Source organism: Rhinopithecus roxellana, chromosome 13 (genome assembly GCF_007565055.1).
Source record: "Rhinopithecus roxellana isolate Shanxi Qingling chromosome 13, ASM756505v1, whole genome shotgun sequence".
In the NCBI taxonomy this organism is placed as follows: domain Eukaryota; kingdom Metazoa; phylum Chordata; class Mammalia; order Primates; family Cercopithecidae; genus Rhinopithecus; species Rhinopithecus roxellana.
Window position 1 is genome coordinate 53402893 of NC_044561.1, and position 21382 is coordinate 53424274.

Below are 21382 nucleotides of genomic sequence, written 5' to 3' on the forward strand. Positions count from 1 at the left end.
ATCTATAAAACTGGAACTGCACTGCCTGTTTACCTTTAGAGCTATAGGCAATAAACGTTATGCTTTTATTTTATTTTATTTTATTTTATTTTTTTATTTTTTTTTTGAGACGGAGTCTCGCTCTGTCGCCCAGGCTGGAGTGCAGTGGCCAGATCTCAGCTCACTGCAAGCTCCGCCTCCCGGGTTTACGCCATTCTCCTGCCTCAGCCTCCCGAGTAGCTGGGACTACAGGCGCCCGCCACCTCGCCCGGCTAGTTTTTTGTATTTTTTAGTAGAGACGGGGTTTCACCGTGTTAGCCAGGATGGTCTCGATCTCCTGACCTCGCGATCCGCCCGTCTCGGCCTCCCAAAGTGCTGGGATTACAGGCTTGAGCCACCGCGCCCGGCCACGTTATGCATTTATTATAGTAAATAGCATATAGTAGAGCAAAGCATGGAAATTCAGGAAGTAACAGAGCAATCATCAGAATATCTATGTGGTAAATCTAGATAAACATTACTTGTATACATAATTACAGTAGTGCCTTTAAAACGCACACCAACAGCACTTTAATAAGTCAAGAATGCATGTTGCACCTATTAAACACCAATTTTTAAACATCATATAAATAACAAGCTAATAGAAGAAGAAATGTAATTAGAAAATATTAAATAAACCCAAAAACTTTAAGGAAGGACAAAAAAAAAATCATAGAACAAAGAAAATAGGAATCAATAGTAAGATGGTAGATTTAACCTTGAATTACAGTAAATGTAAACAGACTAAATATTCAAATTGAAATATAAAGCTCATCAGAGAGGGTAATAATACCAAACAAAGCTAAACAAGCTGCTTACTTTAAATAGAGAGATATCGACAGGTTGAAAGTAAGGATGGTAAAACTGCTATGCAAAGCAAAAGCTACAAAATCAAAGCAAAGAGTGGTTCGTTTCAGAATAATAATAGTTTCAGGCTTAATATGAAATAATCGTAAATTTGTTTATACCTAATAACATAGCCACAAAATATATAAAAATTGACAGATATACAATCATGTTAAGAGACTGTATAAGTCAGATTTCTCCAGAAAAACAGAATCAAAAGGATATATACATTAAGAATTATATTAAGAAATTTATTTTAGCATATTGGCTTACATGGTTGTGGGGCTGGCAAGTCCAGAATCCGTAGGAGAAGCTGGCAGGCTGAAACTCAGGCAGGAAATGATGTTGCAGTCTTTAGGGAGAATTTTTTCTTCTCTAGGAAAATTCAGATTTTGCTCTTAAGGCTTTCAACTGATTGTATGAGGCCCACTCACAGTATGAAAAGTAATCTTTATGTGAAGTCAACTGACTGTAGATGTTAACTACATCTACAAAATACCTTTGCAGCACTACTTAGATTAGTGTTGGATTAAATAAATGGGCACTAACGGCCGGGTGCAGTGGCTCACGCCTGTAATCCCAGCACTTTGGGAGGCTATGGCAGGGAGATCACCTGAGGTCAGGAGTTCAAGACTAGTCTGGTCAACATGGTGAAACCCCATCTGTACTAAAAATACAAAAATTAGCCTGGCGTGGTGGCGGGCACCTGTAAACCCAGCTACTTGGGAGGCTGAGGCAGGAGAATCACTTGAACCCAGGAGGTTGCAGTGAACCGAGATCGCGCCATTGCATTCCAGTCTGGTTGACAAGAGCAAAACCCCGTCTTACCACACAGACACACATACAAAAAGGCACTAAAGCCTGGCCCCATGATGGCACAGGAAACTAATCGTCATGGAGACTTTATCCACACTTCTGAATATATGTTACATTTCAATATTTAAAAAAAAAACCACAAAATCATAAAGCAATCAACAAAACTAAGCTGGGCCGGGCGCGGTGGCTCAAGCCTGTAATCCCAGCACTTTGGGAGGCCGAGACGGGCGGATCACGAGGTCAGGAGATCGAGACCATCCTGGCTAACACGGTGAAACCCCGTCTCTACTAAAAAATACAAAAAACTAGCCGGGCGACGAGGCGGGCGCCTGTAGTCCCAACTACTCGGGAGGCTGAGACAGGAGAATGGCGTGAACCCGGGAGGCGGAGCTTGCAGTGAGCTGAGAGCCGGCCACTGCACTTCAGCCTTGGTGGCAGAGCAAGACTCCGTCTCAAAAAAAAAAAAAAAAAAAACAAAACTAAGCTGAATGCTTCGTAATTGCTGCATTCCCTGGGAAGCTGACTGTGAGATGGAGATTAAAGTGCAGGACATTTCTTACGGTTGTTCTTGGGATCAACGCCTGTGGAGAGGAGCAGCTGAGGCAGGATCAGGAAGCGGGTAAGTAGAGTGCAATGCTGGTGAAGCGGCATCACTGTCTGTGGTAAATATCCGGGGTTCATCATCTCTCGTCAAGATGATTAACGACATGGACTCATATGGTTGAGTTAAGGAGCGGAAAGTTTAACAAGTAGAAGAAAAGAGAGAGGAGACCAGCTATCAGACATCCTTGAGGGAAAGGCTGGTCGGTGACTGACTGCAGCAGGTTTTATGGGCAGGCTTGAGGAGGCGGTGTCTGATTTATGTACGGCCTGGAGATTGGTTAGACCAGGGGTGACGTTTACGTAGCGCGCAGGGAAGGCTGGTCACTCCACCCTAGTCTTATTCAGCAAATAGGCTTTTCACTTGGCCGGCGCCATCTTGTCCACTCCTTACTGAACGCAGGGCTGGCAAAAAGAGAAGAGGGATCCGTTCTAGGCATGTTCTAGGCATTTGGAACATGCCTAATCCCAGGTAGTGTTTTTTGTTGTTGTGTTTTGAGACGGAGTTTCGCTCTATGTTGCCCACGCTGGAGTACAATGGCGTGATCTCGGCTCACCACAACCTCCGCCTCCTGCATTCCAGCGATTCTCCTGCCTCAGCCTCCTGAGTAGCTGGGATTACAGGCGTGAGCTACCGCGCCGGCCCCAGGTAGTATATTTTTATTGGCACAACTGCTGGCATTCGCCTGTGCAAGCTTTCAGCTTTCTGTCTATGTCTGCAGCTCGATTTTCCAGGCTGCTCTTTGTTAGAAAAGAAAATGATTTGGGGGCGGCTTTTCATTAAAAGGAAAACCTTACTGAGGACTCCCATACCCCCACTATCTGCCTAAGTACTTTCTTCTTAACTCCTATATCACTGGGTCAGCCGCAACCCCAGGCAGACCTCAAGGGAGATGGGAAGATGGGAAGATGGGACGATCTGTCAGAGCTATGCTGAGTTGAGGCATGAGGGCCGACCTTTATGGATTGCGAATCAGTGACTCATCGGAGGTGGGGCAACCTGGAAGGAAATGTGGCTTTGGGTGAGGCAGGTGTCTTCACAGGAGGCAGTCTCTTTGTATCTGGAGGGGCAATTGTCAGTGTTCCCCTAGACTGAAGGGTGAATTATGGAGAATGGAATAGAACGTTTTGTTATAATGATTTGCTTGATGACTTATTTCCTGTTTCCTTAGCTTCATCTTGCTGAGCAAAAATGAAGGAACTTGGACCCAACTTTGTTACTGTAAGAAAGGGCCTTCATTCATTCAAGATGGCTTTTGTGAAGCACCTACTGTGAGTAGATGATTTCCTGTCAAAGACAGTTAACAAATCCTCAGAATATTGCTTCATGTACAGTTATTGGAGATGAGTAACTCACATTCTCTTAATTGTAATGGTTCCTTGGAAAGTCATCGTGGAAGATGAAGGCTGGCTCATACAATTTCCCAGACAGGAATTTGGCTGCCAACAGGGAATTCTGAACAACTGAAAACTCCAGATGAATGCACAACATAATGATGGTTAAATTAAAAAAAAAAAAAAAAAAAAAAAAGCACGGTAATAAAATTTCCATGAAATATTTTGTGTAAGCGCAGATAACCAGTCATTTTCTTTGTAGAATTCTTATTCTTAAATAATTGAGAATACTTTGTTCTTTATGATATGTGATGGGCAGCTATACTATGATTCTTCTGAGTGACTCAATTTTATTTTTTTCACATTTAATGACTTTGTTTCTCCTAAGTCAATGCACAGATAGTGTATTAATCAGGGTTCTCTGGAAAACCAGAACCAATTTATTATCAGGTACTGGTTCATGCGATTGTGGAGGCTGAGAAGCCCTGTGAGCTGCTCTCTGCGAGCTGGAGACTCAGGAAAGCTGATGAAGGTCAAAGAAAGGCCGGAGTGGTCAGGAGGCAGGAGGCAGGGGCTTGGGAAGGCATTCAACCAAAGCCTTTCCTGAGGTTTCCTTGGGGAAAGCAGGTGAGCAGCTTAGGATGGGCTAGTTTGAATCATCCTGATGAGCTCGAAGCTCTAGGGATAGTCCCTTGTTGTCTAGTACCCAGCTCTGGAATGGTTAAGGCAGAAATTTCAAAAAAATTAAAATTTAAAAAATATATATGTGTACAATATCATACACATATATATACAAAATAATACACATATATATTGTATTCGTACACACACACACAAGCGGCAACTCCATGCTAGGGAGAATGGTGATTCTAGACATCCTGAACTCCAGAAAGATGGTGAAATAGGTAATCCAAGTCACCTCCCCATCTGCTCCTGACTTGGGTGGCCCCCTTGGTGGGTGAGGGGGTTGTTGGTCTGCACTTTGGCGCCCTCTAGGTGAGAACACTGCATAGCCATTCTGGTCTCTGCTGCATTGTACTTTTCATAGGAAAAAATTAGCAAGCTGACCTCTGTTTTGGAATGCCTCAGAAGCTAGAATAGAAGCCCACTCACTCTCCTACAGCACCGCTTTACCCCCACACACCTGTCTCTGCTAGGTAATAAGTAGGCGTGGCTTGCAGACACAAAGCGTGAATACTATTAGTAAATTCACCTTGTGAAAGCAGCTCCACCTTCCTCTAATTTGGCCTCGGGGGTTGTTTTGCTATTTTATGAGTCTGTATGTAATTAGTCACAATTAAAATCTGAATCTAAGTATATTCACAGTCCAATTTCATCTGAGGCAATGAAAAATAAATAACCCACCGTGACTTTATTACTTCTGTTTCTCAGATGTGGGGAAGCAGAATAGTGCAGTGGGTCTCTTCACGCATCCACAGGACAGGTAGGATCTGCAGGGGCTTGAAAGTCCCATAGCTCAAGTTCATTTCACCTGGACTGTCAACACTGTCTATGGCCAAGACTTAAGGCAGAAATGTCCAGCAATTCTTTGTGTGCGAGGATCTCATTTCATCCTTCTTCCAGGGAGGAGGGGGATGAGAAAAAATAACTCCCAAACCTCTTGTTACCATTCTATCTCTACTTCTGAGCTCTGTCATTGTTTATGTCATTTATATTCCAGATTCCAAAAGGATATGAAAGATCTGCCTGAGATCTAGTAGCATATTTCCAGCTGGCTCTTTGGAATCAAGAATATATACAAAGCATTATTGACAACGAATGTTTATTTACTCTGAAGATGGTTTCCCCTTCTGTGTGAGTCAGGGTTCTGCAGAGAAACAGAACCAATGGGATATACATAGTGCTGTGGTTTGAATGTGTCCCCTCCAAATTTCATGTTGAAACGTAATCCGTATTGAGGTGGTATTAAGACGTGGAGCCTTGTGGGAAGTGATTAAGCCATGATGGCTCCTCCATCATGAATGGATGAGTGCCTTATAAAAGGGCTGGAAAGACAGGACAGAAATACCTGTAGGAGGAGATTGGCTTGTGTGATTACAGAGACTAAGGAGTCCCACCATCTGCTATCTGCAAGCTGGAGAACCAGGAAAGCTGAGGGTTCAATTTAGTGTGAGTCTGAAGGCTTGGCAACCAGGGGAGCTGCTGGTCTAAGTCCCGGAGTCCAAAGGCCCAGAACCAGGAGCTCTGATGTCTGGGGACTGAGGAAGACGGATGGACCAGTTCAAAAAGAAAGGGGCAGAGAATTCCTCCTCCCTCTACCTGTTTGTTCTATTCAGACCCTCAATCGATTAGATGATGCCTGTCCACACTGATGGTGGTGGATCTTCTGATTCAAATGTGAATCTCTTTAACCATCATACCTTCTAAGTTCCCACGTTTCTTCTACCCTTGCCTATCCCTTCTTCTCTAACCTCACCTTGTCCTCCCTTACCTCCATCCCTTCTTCTCTCCCCTGCATACATTTTGTGGAAAGCCTATGTATTAAGGGTAGACACAAGGCAAAATTGTTTCTCTGTTCATGGAACTTAGATACTACTGCACCAGCTACTGGAGAAAGTATTATGCACTTGCCAAGTAATACACAGGATTTTTGTCACTTACAAACACAGCAAAGCCCAAAATCTACTATCATCATTTTCTCCTTCTGGTCACTCAAAGTCACATCAAGAGAATAAATTGATTTTGTCCTCAGGACACCTTGTCATGTCTCCCAACTTTCCTGTATAGCTGATGGTTGTTACTCCAGACTTAGATTAGGTTATCTTCAGGGTTGTGGGTTGAAATGCATCTTCCGAAAAATGTGTTCAAGTCCCTGAGAATGGGACCTTATTTGGAAATAGGGTCTTTGTAGATGTCATCAAGTATTGATGAGGTCTTCCTGGAGTAGGATAAGCCCTAATGCAATGACTGGTATCTTTATAAGAAGAGGAAGTTTTAGATACAGACACACAGAGGGAGAAGGCCATGTGATGATTGAAGCAGAGCTGGCGTGTCTACAAGTCGAGCAATGCCAGCAATCACCAGAAGCTAGGTGGGAGGCACACAACAGACTCTCCCTCACACCCTGCGGAGGGAACCAGCCCTGCAAACGCTTTCGTGTAGAAGGCCCTTACAGAACTGTGAGGGACTAACTTTCTCCGGTTTCAAGCCACCCAGTTTGTGGTGATTTGTTAAGGCAGCCCTAGGAAACTGGTACATCCAGTCAGTGCAATAACTTTCAAATATCTGCTTGCCTCCAACACTCACACTCCATCTGCTCCCATCCTTGATCACTGTGGCATCCTGCACATAGCACTCAAAGCTGGGTCAGTGTGAGCCAAGAGAACTCAGGAGAGGAGAGACATAAAAGAGAAGAAGACCTTGGAGAGAGAGGTTTTGAGACTGGAAAGCAATCATATAAGCCATTGGATACTTGCAGAAATCTTGGAGTGGTCTCTGAATTTCCCCCAGAGCATGGAATGGGGAAATTCGAAGGACAGAGAGGCTTCTGTTGCCTTCTGCATGGTGTATAAGAAATCTCATTGAATCCTCTCTGCCACTGCATGGGCTGGAACCACTACCTGCAAATACAGCAAGGAAACTGAGGCTCTGTGGGGTTATCTCTTGCTTAAGAATGACTGACTGGACTGACAAAGTTCAGCCATAGAATTAGAACCCAAGACATTCTGCTCTATAGTGAGTACTGTTCCTTACCACCCTTATATCTCTAAATCAACAAACTGGGTTATTTGTTTTTCTTGGCCCTAACTTGCTATTTACCTATCTGGATTTCCTTCTCTTTCCCTCTGCACCTGGTCAAAAGCTGCTCATCCTTCAAAGTCCAATTTAAATTTAATTGTCTCTATATAAACATTCCTGAGCACCTTAGCCTGAAGAGATATGAATCAGTCCCACTGAACAAGACTAACTGACATGCATATAATTTAATTTGCACAATGAACACCTCCTGAGTTATTTCTTCAGTTATTGGCTTGGTCTCTTTGTATCTTTTGTTCTGAGTTATTTTTTTCAGACTGTTGTAAGCTCCTTGGGCAGAGTCCATAATTTATACATCTTTGTATACCTAGTGGGTCTCAGAACAGTTCCTTGCACACACAAAAAAGAGGCAAAATGAAGTCAGATGTGTTGGTTCTAACTACAGTCATCTGTACTGGAGTTGTTAATTCTAAGATGTTGAATGCTTTTCTTAAACTTCCCGGTCTCTGTCTCCTCTTCTTTGACAATAGGGGTTTGAACCAGTGAATGTCAGTTTCCTTCAGCTCTGTTGGGCTGGGGCACTGCTCCTTTGGCTTAGGGACCTATGCCAGGAAGAGGGAATGTGGGAGTCCTCTGGCCCGATTTCCAGGCCCCAGCAAGCTTACCTTGTCAGATTTACCAGAGGGTTGGGCTGCAGGCATGACCTTGGTGTTCCTTGCAGGAAACAAAGGCCAGGTGTGATGCTGGCAGTGTGTCTGTGTGTCTCAGGAGTCTCTCTGATGTTCTGTCTGAGATAACATGTTGGGAGATGCCAGATCTCAACAGGACAGATCAAGCCACATGTGCCCAGAAAGGCTTTTGGCAACATCACATTCACTTAGGAGCTGTGGTCCACAGGGGACTGGGGAATGATGTTCTGAATGGTGATGGAAATAAGTGTTCTTATTCTTGTTTACAGTGCCTTTTTGGGAAAATGGGTGAAATAAGGTTGTGTGTGTGTGTGTGTGTGTGTGTGTGTGTGTTGAAGTAGGGCTGGAATGGAAACTTGGGGTGCGATATTTGAAGCTCTGTAGTACCGTTCCTTATTGAAGTAACACCCCTCCCCTAAGTATAAACTTGTGGATGGCTTCCCCAGTGCAAGTTTATACGTTTATAAACCCCAAGCTTTGCAGATTAGACGTATGGGCAACTGAATTTTTATACACCAGCAGAGAAATTTTAAGTAATTTAAAGCATAATCATGTACATCCAAATGCTGGTGGTTTGTGCTGGCTTAAGAAGCGAGAATATTCCTTTGGTTGGTGTAGCATTTCTCTTTACTGAACAGCATTAAAATAGCAACAACCAACTATGCACTTTAGAGAGAACCATCTAGACGTAGAGAGAAAGGAATCAATTTGTCTGTAGGTAGCAATGTCTGATAGTATCCGTAAAATATTACAGCCAAGGAAATTTCAAGGGAGTGGAGCAATGGAGGTTTTGTGCTTAAAAAGCGATCAATTAATTGGCAATCAGGTATAACTGTAGGTATAATTATATAGAAAACAGGCAACATGAGATCATTTATTTATTATTATGAGGGGATAATTTTATGCTCATTTTACTGAGGCTAATTTCTTTTTATCCTCCTAAGAAGTAGATGTGAACATGCCTATTGTGTGTATTTGCAAAGGAAATTCAAACAGTATGTCTTTGTTTCAGAAGCAAATGCTGTTAATGTTGCTATTTCAGAATGACTTTTATAATAGTTATAGATGTTCTCGTTTGTTTGCAAATACATTTAAAACAACAAAAAAGGAATACTTGGGGATTTGAATAGCATGTTTTCAACTTTAATTGCATTCTGTATTTAGAATTTAAAGGGGATCCCTGATCTTTGTTTTCTCAAATGTTCCACTTGAGGCCATATTATTCTAGGGCAGTGGTCCTAAGCCACAGATTTTTGTCTCTTGCCCCCACCCCTCCCGGTCACATCTGGCGGTGTCTGGGGGCATTTTGATTATCACAATAGGGAGGGTCCCCTGGTACAATAGGGAGGGTCCCCTAGTACAGGATTCTGGTACGTAAAGGCCGGGGCTGCTGCTAGACAGCCTAAAACACACAGGATGGTTCCCATCCACAAAGAATCATTCCAAAATGTCAGGAGTACTGAAATGGAGAAACCCTGCTCAAAAAAAAAAAAAAAGAAAAAAAAGAAAAATTTTATTTCCTTCTTACAGTAATCCACAGTTAATCTCTAACCCCATTTTGTTCACAACAGCATGGTGTCATGACTTAAAGGTGTATCTCAAAAGAATCTCTCATATCAGTGCAGAATAGAGAAATTGTGTGCAGCCTACATGTGATTTGTCACTTTAGTACTCTGTGGTAGGTTATTTGACATTTCATGCTTCATAGTCTGAAATGCCCTCTCTTAGTATACCCATCTGACATTTTCGAGAGACTAATGTTTGCCTAAGAATGCTTAAGTGTTGGCCAGATTTTACTCTGAGTGATACTACCACCTGAAAGTGGGGGAAAAAAAGAAGGAGGAAAAAAAGTTAAATTTTCATTCTAAACATTTTCAAAGTTTGATTGGCAATAATTAATTCAACAGCTAAGAAGGGACTGCAATTGTTAAAAATCATAGCTATCAAATGTTACGGCATCTGGGAACCCTAGTGGTTGGCTACTTAACATGATTCTTTAGGACAATTCTACCATACTTCAGCATAATAAACTGAAAAGACATGAACAAATGTGCCAACTGCTTCCCTTTCTACTCCCATCCCCTGCTCTGGAAAGAAGCCATAACACCTATAATACCACACCGCTGTAAAATAAACCCAAATGTTGTGCTTATTTTACTGCTATGCATTGAGCATTATTATTTGGAGATACTCTATGCTGCTTCATTAAGGATCTTTCGTACTGGGTGGGGAAACTGAGTCACAGGGGATGATTAAAAGAAGGAAGAAGTCAGATGACTTCGGATTCTGTAGGCTCCTGCATAGAGAACACCTTAGGAAAAGCAATCCTTCATTCTCAGCACATGGAAGAAACGCATTCCCAACTTCTCAGTGATGAACGCTGTTTCCTAACAGTGTGAGGTTAATGAACCTCCTTATTTTTGGCAGGATGAGGAAGTGGCAAGCAGAAAAACCTACCAAAGGGAGCCCAGTTCCAAGGCTTTAATTGCTTATGTGACTGTTAAGAAAAGAGCCACCTTCTTTCACAGTAGAAGGATACAGTTCTCTATTCCCAAATCTGGCAGCTATTCCTCAATTATAGAAAGAAGAAGGAAATTAAAATGTGATGGATTAAATAAGAGGGTGAACCGGTACTTATTTCCTAACTAGAAATTACCATTTTTGTGCTTTTAAATTGATAATTATCAGCACCATACTTTATTCACTTTTGTCATAAGGTCCTTCCTTTTAATTAAAATTGAGATGCTTCACATTTCTTGCCTTCCCTTAAGAAAATCTTTCAAGCGTTTAAGTCCCTGATATTGGAAAGCTTTAATTACAGCACAGAAAAAGAAGAGTGGAAAGAGTTGGGAGCGGGGGGACGTGTCCCTTCATTTCCCATGAACATGATCACACTGAGAACTCAGGGAGGTCCAGTGCGTTTGTCAACTTGCCAAACATTATGTTCATTAAAGGCCAGAAAGTATCCCTGGGGGGCGGATACACATGAGCTCATTTCCAATCATTTTACCTGCTCTGCCTCATTTCAGAGCCCAGTCAGATCATCACCAGACTTCTCAGATTGTCCTAAAAAAATCAGCATTAAAATTAAGTCACAACACACATCCGGGTTTGCACCTGTATCTCACACCTGTGAGGAACGCTTTTATATTGAAATAAGATTCTCCAGAGAAACAGAATATATATATATATGTATTCTTACACACACATATGTATGTATATATACATATATATACACATATATATTTTAAATTTTATTAAAAAATTTAAAGATATTTATTTTAAGAAATTGGCTTGTGTGATTGTAGAGGCTGGCAAGTTCAAAATCTTTAAGTCAGATCAGCAGGCTGACAACTTAGGTAGAAGTTAATGCCACTGTCTTGAGGCAGATAATTTTTTTTCCAGGAAACCTTAGTTTTTGCTCTGAAGGCCTTCAGCTGACTGAATGAGGGCCATGCACATGATCCAGTTATCAAGGAGAATCTCTTTTACTTAAAGTCAACTGACCAGATTATCTACAAAATAGCTTCACAGCACCTAGATGATTTTGATGACATAACTGTGTATTATATAGCCTAGCCAAGTTGATACATAAAACTCATCATCACAGGCATCAAGCTCAAATGTTAGGGTTTGCAGTGGACTAATGCATACTTAAGTACCTGGATGACGTCCAGAAGGGACAAAAGCCCCCAGCTTCCCCACTCAGTGTGCTGCCACCTCCATACCGATGTTGACTCTCTTTCTGTTTTCAGGGTCTAACCCATGTATTCTGGTTCTGACCTGCTCTATTTTCTCCTTATCCTCCTGGAGCAGGAGTGAATTAGCAAGTATGTTGAGTGATAGGACAGATTTCACTATTCCTTGAATGCCGATGGAACTCAAAGTCTTATGTCTCATGATTTTCCACTTGATTTCCATTTTTATGCTTTGGGTAATAAGGTTTAACTTGCCTCTCCATTGGGAATATAGATTCCTGGAAGGTAGAGAATGTTTCATCTCATTTTCTGTGTGTAGAGTTCACAGTTAGGGTTCAGGTGATACTCAGAAAATACATTCAGAATTTTAGAGATGTATGGAGTTGTGAAACTAGCAAAATATTAATCATTCTTTTGAGACACAGTCTCACTTTGTCACCCAGGCTGGAGTGCAGTAGCATGATCTCCACTCACTGCAACCTCCGCCTCCCAGGTTCAAGTGATTCTCCTGCCTCAGCCTCCTGAGTAGCTGGGATTGCAGGCACCCACTGCCACGCCTGGCTAATTTTTGTATTTGTAGTAGAGACGGGGTTTGCCATGTTGGCCAGGCTGGTCTTGAACTCCAGACCTCAAATGATCCACCCACCTTGGCCTCCCAAAGTGCTGGGATTACAGGCATGAGCCACGACACTCTGCCTAATCATTCATTTTAAGTGATTAAATCATCCATTCATCTTCTTTTAGTGCATCCATCATCCTTTTTCCTTCCTTCCTTCCTTCCTTCCTTCCTTCCTTCCTTCCTTCCTTCCTTCCTTCCATCCATCTATCCATCCACTTATTAATTCAATAAATATTTACTGTTTTCCTTCTTTTGAGAGGTGTTTGACCTAAACTAAGAGGTATGGAAGTTAAATGACTTGTGGGAAATGAGAATGTTTTATTCTCTCATTTCCCACAAGTCACTTATATTGTTGCTAAAATTTAGTAACTGCAATAAAAATGCATGATTCCGGACAATGTATCTCATTTTATTTACTTCTAATATGGATATCAGGTTGGTTCTCCTGCCTCTGAGTCTCAGTTGAGATCACAAAGAGGTGATAACAGCTCATTGGGAATTGGCCATTTGCAACCAAAGTTTGTGATATAGTTGGGACGACTAATTGAATAACTGGGTCACAACAGGAGACATCTTAAATTACTAAAGTGGCATGATTTTGGAAAGACTGGTTTCATTTGTTTCACTAAACTACCAGTAATACCTTATGTTTCCAACTTTGGTTTTTGTCAGTTAAGATCTGGCTTAATATCCCTCATGGAAAAGATGGACAATTTAGGCAAAAAGTATAAAGATAAAGTTTAGGCAGGGCACAGTGGCTCACGCCTGTAATCCCATCACTTTGGAAGGCTGAGGCGGGCAGTTCACGAGGTCAGGAGTTCAAGACCAGTCTGGCCCACATAGTGAAACCCTGTCTCTACTAAAAATACAAAAAGCAGCCACGTGTGGTGGTGTGCACTTGTAATCCCAGCTACTCAGGAGGCTGAGGCAGGAGAATCACGTGAATCCGGGAGGCAGAGGTTGCAGTGAGCCAAGATCGCACCATTGTACTCCAGTGTGAGACTCTATCTCAAAAATAAAAAATAAAAATAATAAAGTTTAAAGGAGAAGTATATATTTATGTATTATATATTTAATTAGCATATGCACCAACCATACAACTGCCTTCAGAAAATACCTTTCTGACAAAATTAGAATAGAGTAAAGGAGACATAGGTGGTAGGGAGGAAAGGGGTTAGGTGGGTAAATTTAGGCTGTGCCAAAAAAAGTGGGGCCCCTAGGAGTGGGGTACCTAGGACTAGCATTGGCAGAAACCACTTGAGCCTCCAGCCAACATCCTTTTGCTGAGGCCTCTGCATGGTTGATAGAGCAGTCCCAAAGATGTAAATGGAGCAATTAAGCATCATTCAATTTATAGTGCTCTTGGCAACAAAAGATCTTCCAGAATTCTTCATCTGCCCTAGGCAAACCTTTAGAGGCTCTCCTTTTGCTTCTTCACACTTGTGGCAATTTTCCAAGAAGAAATTCCACTAAAAAGTCTGTTTTTTAATCCAAATTAAGCAAATGGGGAAGTAGTCTAGGATTATGGTAGGAGTTGAAATTCTGGTGTCAGACTGCCAGAGTGCAAAAACCTGGCCCAGGTTTCCCTCCTGTCTACTAAGCAGGTAGGGGGTGGGTGTGAAGAGGTGGTGGTGGGGGGTTGGTTTACCTTGACTAAGCTGCTTCTCTGAGCTTCCACATTCCCACTTGTAAAATGGAGTAATAGCAGTCTTTACTTGGCAAAGTGGTTAGAAGGCTAGATGAGCCACTTCTGAAGAAGTGCTCAGTGCATAGTAAGCAAGAGAAATGCTGACTATTGTTCACATGCGTACAGTGAATGGGACTGTTACATGACCATCACATCAATGATAATTACATTTCCATGATTTTTCCTTTTAACTCATAATACCTTTGGGTATTTAGCTGGAACACAACATAATTTACTAAATGGATACAGTAGAATGCTCTTTAATAATGATGTCTACTTTGTTTTCTTGTCCTCAAATCAAATGGAGCTGAGTGCAGTGGTCCAGCTATTCAGGAGGCTGAGGTCAGAGGACAGTTTGAACCTAGGAATCTGAGGTTAGCCTGGGCAATATAGGAAGATGCCATCTCTAAAAAAAAAAAAAATCAAATGGAGAAAACTATTGGTCCGTGTTCTATGTTATAGACAAGATACAAAAGACAAACTCAGATTAATGCAAGTTAACCAACTCTATAAAAATTCATAGAATTTTGTTATTTCAACTGCCTTTTCTACCACTATTATATTTATTGACTCTACCTGGGCATGCTTTAAAAATTCCGTAAACATATAAAAGTATGTTCATAACTAGATATCCATCAACATTGGGAGAGAATCTAAAACAACTTATTCCCCGTTCTTTTACCCAGGTGTATTTTCTTCAAAGCCACCTATCTGTATCTGAGATTATATTACACATTTAAAGTTTTCTGGTTTATCATCCCTTCCTAAAATGCATACCTGAGGAGGGTGGGGACTCATTTGGTCTTGCTCACCAGTGAGCCTCTGGTGCTCTGATAACACTCCAAAAATACATGTAGAATGAATGTCAAGTAAATAAATTCAGAAAATGGGCATTTATATTTCTAACTTGAATATGTATACACAATTTCAGTTAATACCCGCCTGCTTTTATTATTTGTCTTGTGAGGTATGACATTTCCAATGCAAGCCTTGCCCTACTGAAGCCGTCATTTGCTGAATGTGTAATTTTCATCAAACTGTACTTTAATATTAATCAAAATGAAAAGAATCCTCTTCTAAATATTTGTGGACCTTGAGCTTGTATCATGTTTGCATAATGAGATTTAAGTAGAACATACTTTAAGGCGCACAGAGCTATTTTTTCGTATTCTATTACAGACAAGATACAGAAGACAAACTCAGATTAATCCAAGAATCAAAAATAAAAAGACAAAAGATCAAGAAAAGGCTGTTTTTTTTTTTTTTAAGATTAGCAAAACGCACAAGCCCTTGGTGTGATTATCCCAGAAGAAAATAGAGAGGACATAGCGAAATAATATAAAGAATGAAAAAAGTTAACAGAATTAGTAAAGGTTTTTAATATCATGAGAAAACATAATTTCAATAAATTTAAATCTTAGTTTAGACAATTTTCTAGCAATTATAATTTTACAAAGCTAACTCAAGAAAAAAATGTGAATAAACCACTAATTGTCAAAGTATTATATACAAACTCATTCTAAGCCTAGAAAAAAAAACTGGGACAAGTCCTCAACTTATTCTACATGGTTAATATAACCTAGATACCAAAGTTGAAGGGGTGGCCTGCCCCTCCACACCTGTGGGTGCTTCTCGTTAGGTGGAACGAGAGACTTGAGAAAAAGAATAATACACAGAGACAAAGTATAGACAAAGAAAAGCGGGGCCTAGGGGACCGGTGCTGTGCTTACAGAGGACCCACACCGCCACCGGTCCCTGAGTTCCCTCAGTATTTATTGCTCAAAAGATAAGGGAGTAAATCAGCAGTAAGACATACAGATACACGGAGATGTTCCATTTCCCAGGGACGGGCAGGAGACAGATGTTTTTCTTTTACTGAGATTTAAGAGAAGGGTGATGGCCTTTAACCACCAGCAGCCTTTAGGCATTTGTTTAACAAAGCGCATTCCTTACAGCCCAAAATCTTTTAAACCTTAAATCACCACAGCGATGTCTCTTGCAAGGACAAGGTTGGGGGTAGGGTCACAGATTAACAGTATCTCAAATGCAGAGCCAAATGGAGTCTCTTAAATTTACTTCTTTCTATATAAACACAGTAACAGGCTGACCTCTCTTTTCCCCACAAAAGGTTAAATCTTTTTATGAATTATATACATTTTATGAAAAATTCTAAATAAAGCATTCATAAATTGAATATTTTAAAACCCCAAATACATCATGACTCAGGAATGAGGCCTGCCTTGACACAGAAAAACCTACTAATGCAATTCACTACATTAATAGAGTAATGTAGACACACCATAGATCACCTCAAAAAGTGCCAAAAAGGCAATAAAATTGAATAGTTATGGCTTGTAAACACTGGAAGTAAACTAAAAACAGATGGAGACTTTTTCATCTGATAAAAGGTATCCACCAAAAACAAAAATAAAAACAAACATAAAACAAGTAAACACATACAAACCTACTGTGAATCTCTCACTCTGTGGCTACAGACGAGTAATTGCAGGGTCTGGCAGCTAACAGATCTGGGGGAGCCCTTGTCCTTTTGTAGGACTTAGGATTTTAAGTACAGAATTTCCAGATAAGTTTGACTGAATAAATTGGCACCAACTTTGGAAAAAAAAAAAAAAACTGAGCCTTCATCACAACCATCTTGGATTACTGAGCAGGAATCCTATACAAGATAATTTTTTTAAAAAGATAAAACAACAACTCATATAATGTTTACATAAACACATATTAAAGATGTAACCCGTTCATTAATGAGGGAACCAAGATCTTACAGTCAATTCAAAGAAGAATTCAAAACGCATAAACACATACATAGGAAATAAATGCTGAAATAAATTTATAAATAAATGCAAAATTAGTATTTCCAGGGCAACTGTGAACTATATCTCCACTGGGTACAGTTTGTTTGAGCTTTTATTGGCAGGAACCAGTTGGATGACAGTTTTTGTGGAGGTGTGGAGTAACTCAAAGACAACAAAAGGCAGAGCCTGTGCAGAAGGTGCCACCCCACTATCCACTTGCCCATTTTAACATCTTTCACAATTTCTCCTAACAGTTTAAATTATATTTTGATGTTGACCTCTTTTAAATACTCGATTAGGGAATAATTTTCTTTATTCTCTGATGTTTCTGATGCTCGGCGTGTCTTTTATTTTCTTATTTATCTTTAAAACATGACATCAGTGGAGCCATATGCCAATGTCAGTTAGATATGTCTATGGGAAGTTAGACCACACTCCTGTTGGGCCCCAGCTGGATGACCTCAATTGCTAGCAAAATGCTTGCAAGGAAAATGTGGAGACAGCCTAAGCTACAGAAACCATCTTGCTTTTTCCTGACAACATAAGTTTTCAAAGCAATATTTAAACAAAAGACAACATTTTTTTCCCCAAGTAAATATCTACAGCCTTCCTCCTAGCGTATGTTACTCCCAAATCATGTCCTTGTTATTTAGTGGTACCCAAATGTCTACATGTGGGAGTATTCCTTGTGGATTAGGGTGTTAGCATCTAGGAGTCTCCTCTTTTATGAAATGCAAACATTCTTTGAGCACAATTGCAACATCAGCTGTGATATTTACCTAAATGTTTCCCAAGGATAAGTGGCTTAGGTCAGAGCCCTGAGGCTACAGGATGTAGGGTTTGACCAGCAAGAGATTTGAGGGCCGGTAACTATCCCATGAGAAAGAAAGTATCAGACACAGCAGCATTATCCCAGGACATAGGGTCCTGGAGGTTAGAGGCAGCCCACAAGAAAGCAGGGATCCCAAAAAGAGACAGGAAGGTGCTAAGGACAGAACTCAGCTCTGTGTCTACTCCCAACCTGATCCTTGATTACCAGAATGATCCAGTTCACAATTTCCAATGCTGAAGGCAAAGAGAAAAGATTTGGGGCTGAGACTGACCTATGTTGTTTGTTTATATACAGGACATTAGGTACCCTAGGCCATTGACCTCGTAGAGAACAGGCAGCATTTGTTGTCTGCCAACTCTGGATTCTGCAGGCATCAAAGGATTAGACTCTCATAATGAAATCAGCCCTTTAAGCTACTCGGAAGACTTACGATAGGGATCACTACCCAGATTAATTTGCTACCAAATAAAGAATGAGAGGCCAAGATAAACAAGAGAGAGCAGCCAGCTGGTAGGGTTTGAAAAAAAAAAAAAAATCCAAGCCATTCATTTTCCTTTTGTTCTTTTATTTCCAATTGAATTATGATGGCTCATCTTTTCTAACCTGATATGAGCTGAATTTTTTATGATTTAAATTTGCTCATTATATTTCTATTGCAGAGTGGTTCTCTGAAGAAGGAACCTGCTGCTGTCTGTCATGGTGCCATGATGGTATTGTGCAAATCCTCAAGGCAGCTTTCCAGGGCTGCTGTCAGCCTGGCTCATGCCCTTTAGCCACTGAGCAGTAAATGAGGATCTGTAGGACTGAACATAATTTGAGGGGCCCAGTGCAAAATGAAAATACAAGGTACCTTGTACAAAATAAATTAAGACTTTCATCAGAGCCACAGGGGCCTTCTGAGTCCAGGGCTCAGACCACACACCCATGAAGTTGACCCTGGGGGTCTCAGTGATGGGATAAGCAAATCCTTTCTCACTAGCAATTACATAAACTGTCTTGCCAGAGACTGAAGACTTACAACTTGGGAGTCAGATACACTTCGTAGCTCAGAAAGCTGACTTTAATAAAAGTAGTGCATCTAGAAGAAAGCTGTTTATTTATAGAGGTGGCTTGATATGTTTTGAATTTGTGTCCTTACCCAAATATCGTGTTGTTATGCCCAGACCGTTTATCCCCGAAGAAGACCACCAGAGTCCAGAGTCAAAGCCAAGCGGCAAGGATCTTTACTGCAAGTTCGAACTTGGTCCCTCCATTCCACAACGTACAAGAGGGCCCCGAACAATACGTGTGCTCGCTTTTTATAGCCCGATGTAAACAGGATATGCTAAGTTACAGAGGAACAAGGGTATTCTTTTGGTTACAGCATTACAATTGGTTGTCATTTTAAGTTATACATTTAGTAGTTTTCTATTGGTTCCCGCGCTTTCAGTAAAACCACAAATGGTTGTGACCTTATCGGGGGACTCTCCAGGTGGTGTTTTTCCAAAGTTGAGATATATGGAGGAATGTGTTTGTGCTGGGCTCAGGGCTGAGGAATGTGTGAATGTGTTTGTGTTGGGCTCAGGAAGTTGAGATATATGGAGGAATGTGTCTGTGCTGGGCCCAGGAAGTTGAGATATATGGAGGAATGTGTTTGTGCTGGGCCCAGGGCTGAGGAATGTGTTTGTGCTCTTTCAGTGTCAAATTGTCGTCCCTAATGTTGGAGGAGAGGCCTGGTGAGAGGTGATTGGATCACAGGGAGGGACTTCCCCTTACTTTTCTCTCAATAATGAGTTCTCTTGAGATCTGGTTGTTTAAAACTGTGTGACGCCTCCCCCTACTGTCTCTTTCTCCTTCTCTGGCCATGCAAGACATATCTGCTTCTCCTTCACCTTCCACCATGATTGTAAGTTTCCTGAGGCCTCCCCAGCCATGCTTCTTATACAGCCTGTGGAACTGTGAATCAACTAAACCTCTTTTCTTTATAAATTAGCCAGTCTTAGTTCTTTATAGCAATGTGAGAATGGACTAATACATGGCTTCACCTTAGCTTTCTTGGAATCTGTAAGTTGATCCAAATTGCTTGATGAATACATTCTCTAGGGATCCATGGGAATCTCTCTTTGAGAAGATTTTTCTCTTGTGGCTTCACTTAAAATCTATCTACCTTTACATGTATGCATTTATATTGAGGTGATTGATTATTTGGGTAACACCTCCATGTATATGATATTATAGGGCCCCCATTTGTATTAGGGTTTGTAATTCTGTCAGCATGAAGCAGTCATTTCAACAGACAGTATTTAATTTTTAATGTAGGGTTTATCTAACCAGATTCTGCAGAGGTGTTCTTGGGGTACCCCAGTGCTCAAGTTAGGAAAATGCTGCTTTCAGTCTAAGTCAAGTTCTAATCTAAAGGTTTTGAGATCTTAATGATTAATAAGTTCTATGCATGTTCTAATGACCATATGTAAAGCTAAATGCCATATGCAAACTAAATCTTTGAAAGAATTGATGGAAAATGGCGATCTTCATTCAGATAAGATTTAGCCTACTGGTTACAAAAAATTCCAGATAACCACATATCGAGGAAGAATAATGTAGCAGCAACAACAACAGTTTTGAGTACTCATAGTATGACAGATACTTTTGGTGTATTTTTCCAGTCCTGTGAGATAGGTCTTTGTTGATCCTCCATTTTGCAGATGAGAAAAATGAAGCAAGAAGGATTCAGTAACTCACCCAGGTCTCCAGGCAGCGGGAGGCAGAAGTTAAATTTAATTCCCCAGAATCTGACTCTAAAGCAGGTGCTTTACCCTCTCAATTTCATTTCTCTACACACTTGTACTGGAAAATGCATGAAAGTTTGCATGATTTCAAACTTTCACATGAGCATGAAGATCAGCAGAATTTATGGGGATGTGAGTGTTTTAAATTGTAGGTTTTATTATTATTCAGGCATAGTGAGTTCAGCAGATCAGGAGATGACTGCCATTGAAAGGATGGTTTATTACTCACAGTTCCCAAGAGGAGGAGGCAGCCACTCCATACAGGGCCCTTTGGGAAAGTGCCAGGTTTGATCAGGAAGCAGAGGGACTGGGAGGAGAACATGGACAAGAGCCTTTATTATGGTTCCTATGAGAAGGAACAGGTGAGGCAGGATAGACAGACTTAGGATTGTCTGGTTTAAATAATTCCAAAGGGCTCTGGGCTGCAGGGGCTGTATCTCATTGCCTGGTACCTGGCTATGGGATGATTTGGGCAGGTGAATGGTTAGGGAGGCTTGTGGGAGTCTGATGAAGAAGGTCTTTGGGGCATGGGCTCTGGGTTAGTTGGTTTGCATCTGGAAGACACCCTTGTAGGCAAATAATTTATCTTTAGGAATTGGATATCCCTGGGAGTAACATTTTTCATAATCACCAGCAATGAATGAGAGTTCCTGCTCCCCCACATCCTCACCAGCATTTGGTGTTGTCAGGGTTTTATATCTTGTCTGTTCTAATAAAAGTGTAGTGCCATCTCATTGTTGCTTTGACTTGCAATTTCCTAATGACATATGATGTTGAGAGTTTTTTCGTTTGCTTATTTGCCATCTGTATATCTTTTTTGACAGAGTGTCTCTTCAAGCCTTTTGCCCATTCTTTAATTAGGTTGTTCATTTCTTTTTGTTGAGTTGCAAGTATTCTTTGAATATCTTGAATAATATTCTTTCCAGATATGTACTATGAAA

General features: G+C 41.0%; 1 long non-coding RNA gene across 1 annotated transcript in view; it reads left to right on the forward strand.

Moving 5' to 3' along the window:
* Positions 1 to 2584: 2584 nt before the first annotated feature.
* Positions 2585 to 21382, forward strand: part of LOC104666611 — a 30212-nt gene continuing 11414 nt past the window's right edge. The window contains exons 1-2 of the long non-coding RNA XR_004052815.1: positions 2585 to 2752; positions 3453 to 3816. This is a non-coding gene — a long non-coding RNA (uncharacterized LOC104666611). The remainder of the gene's footprint in view (positions 2753 to 3452; positions 3817 to 21382) is intronic.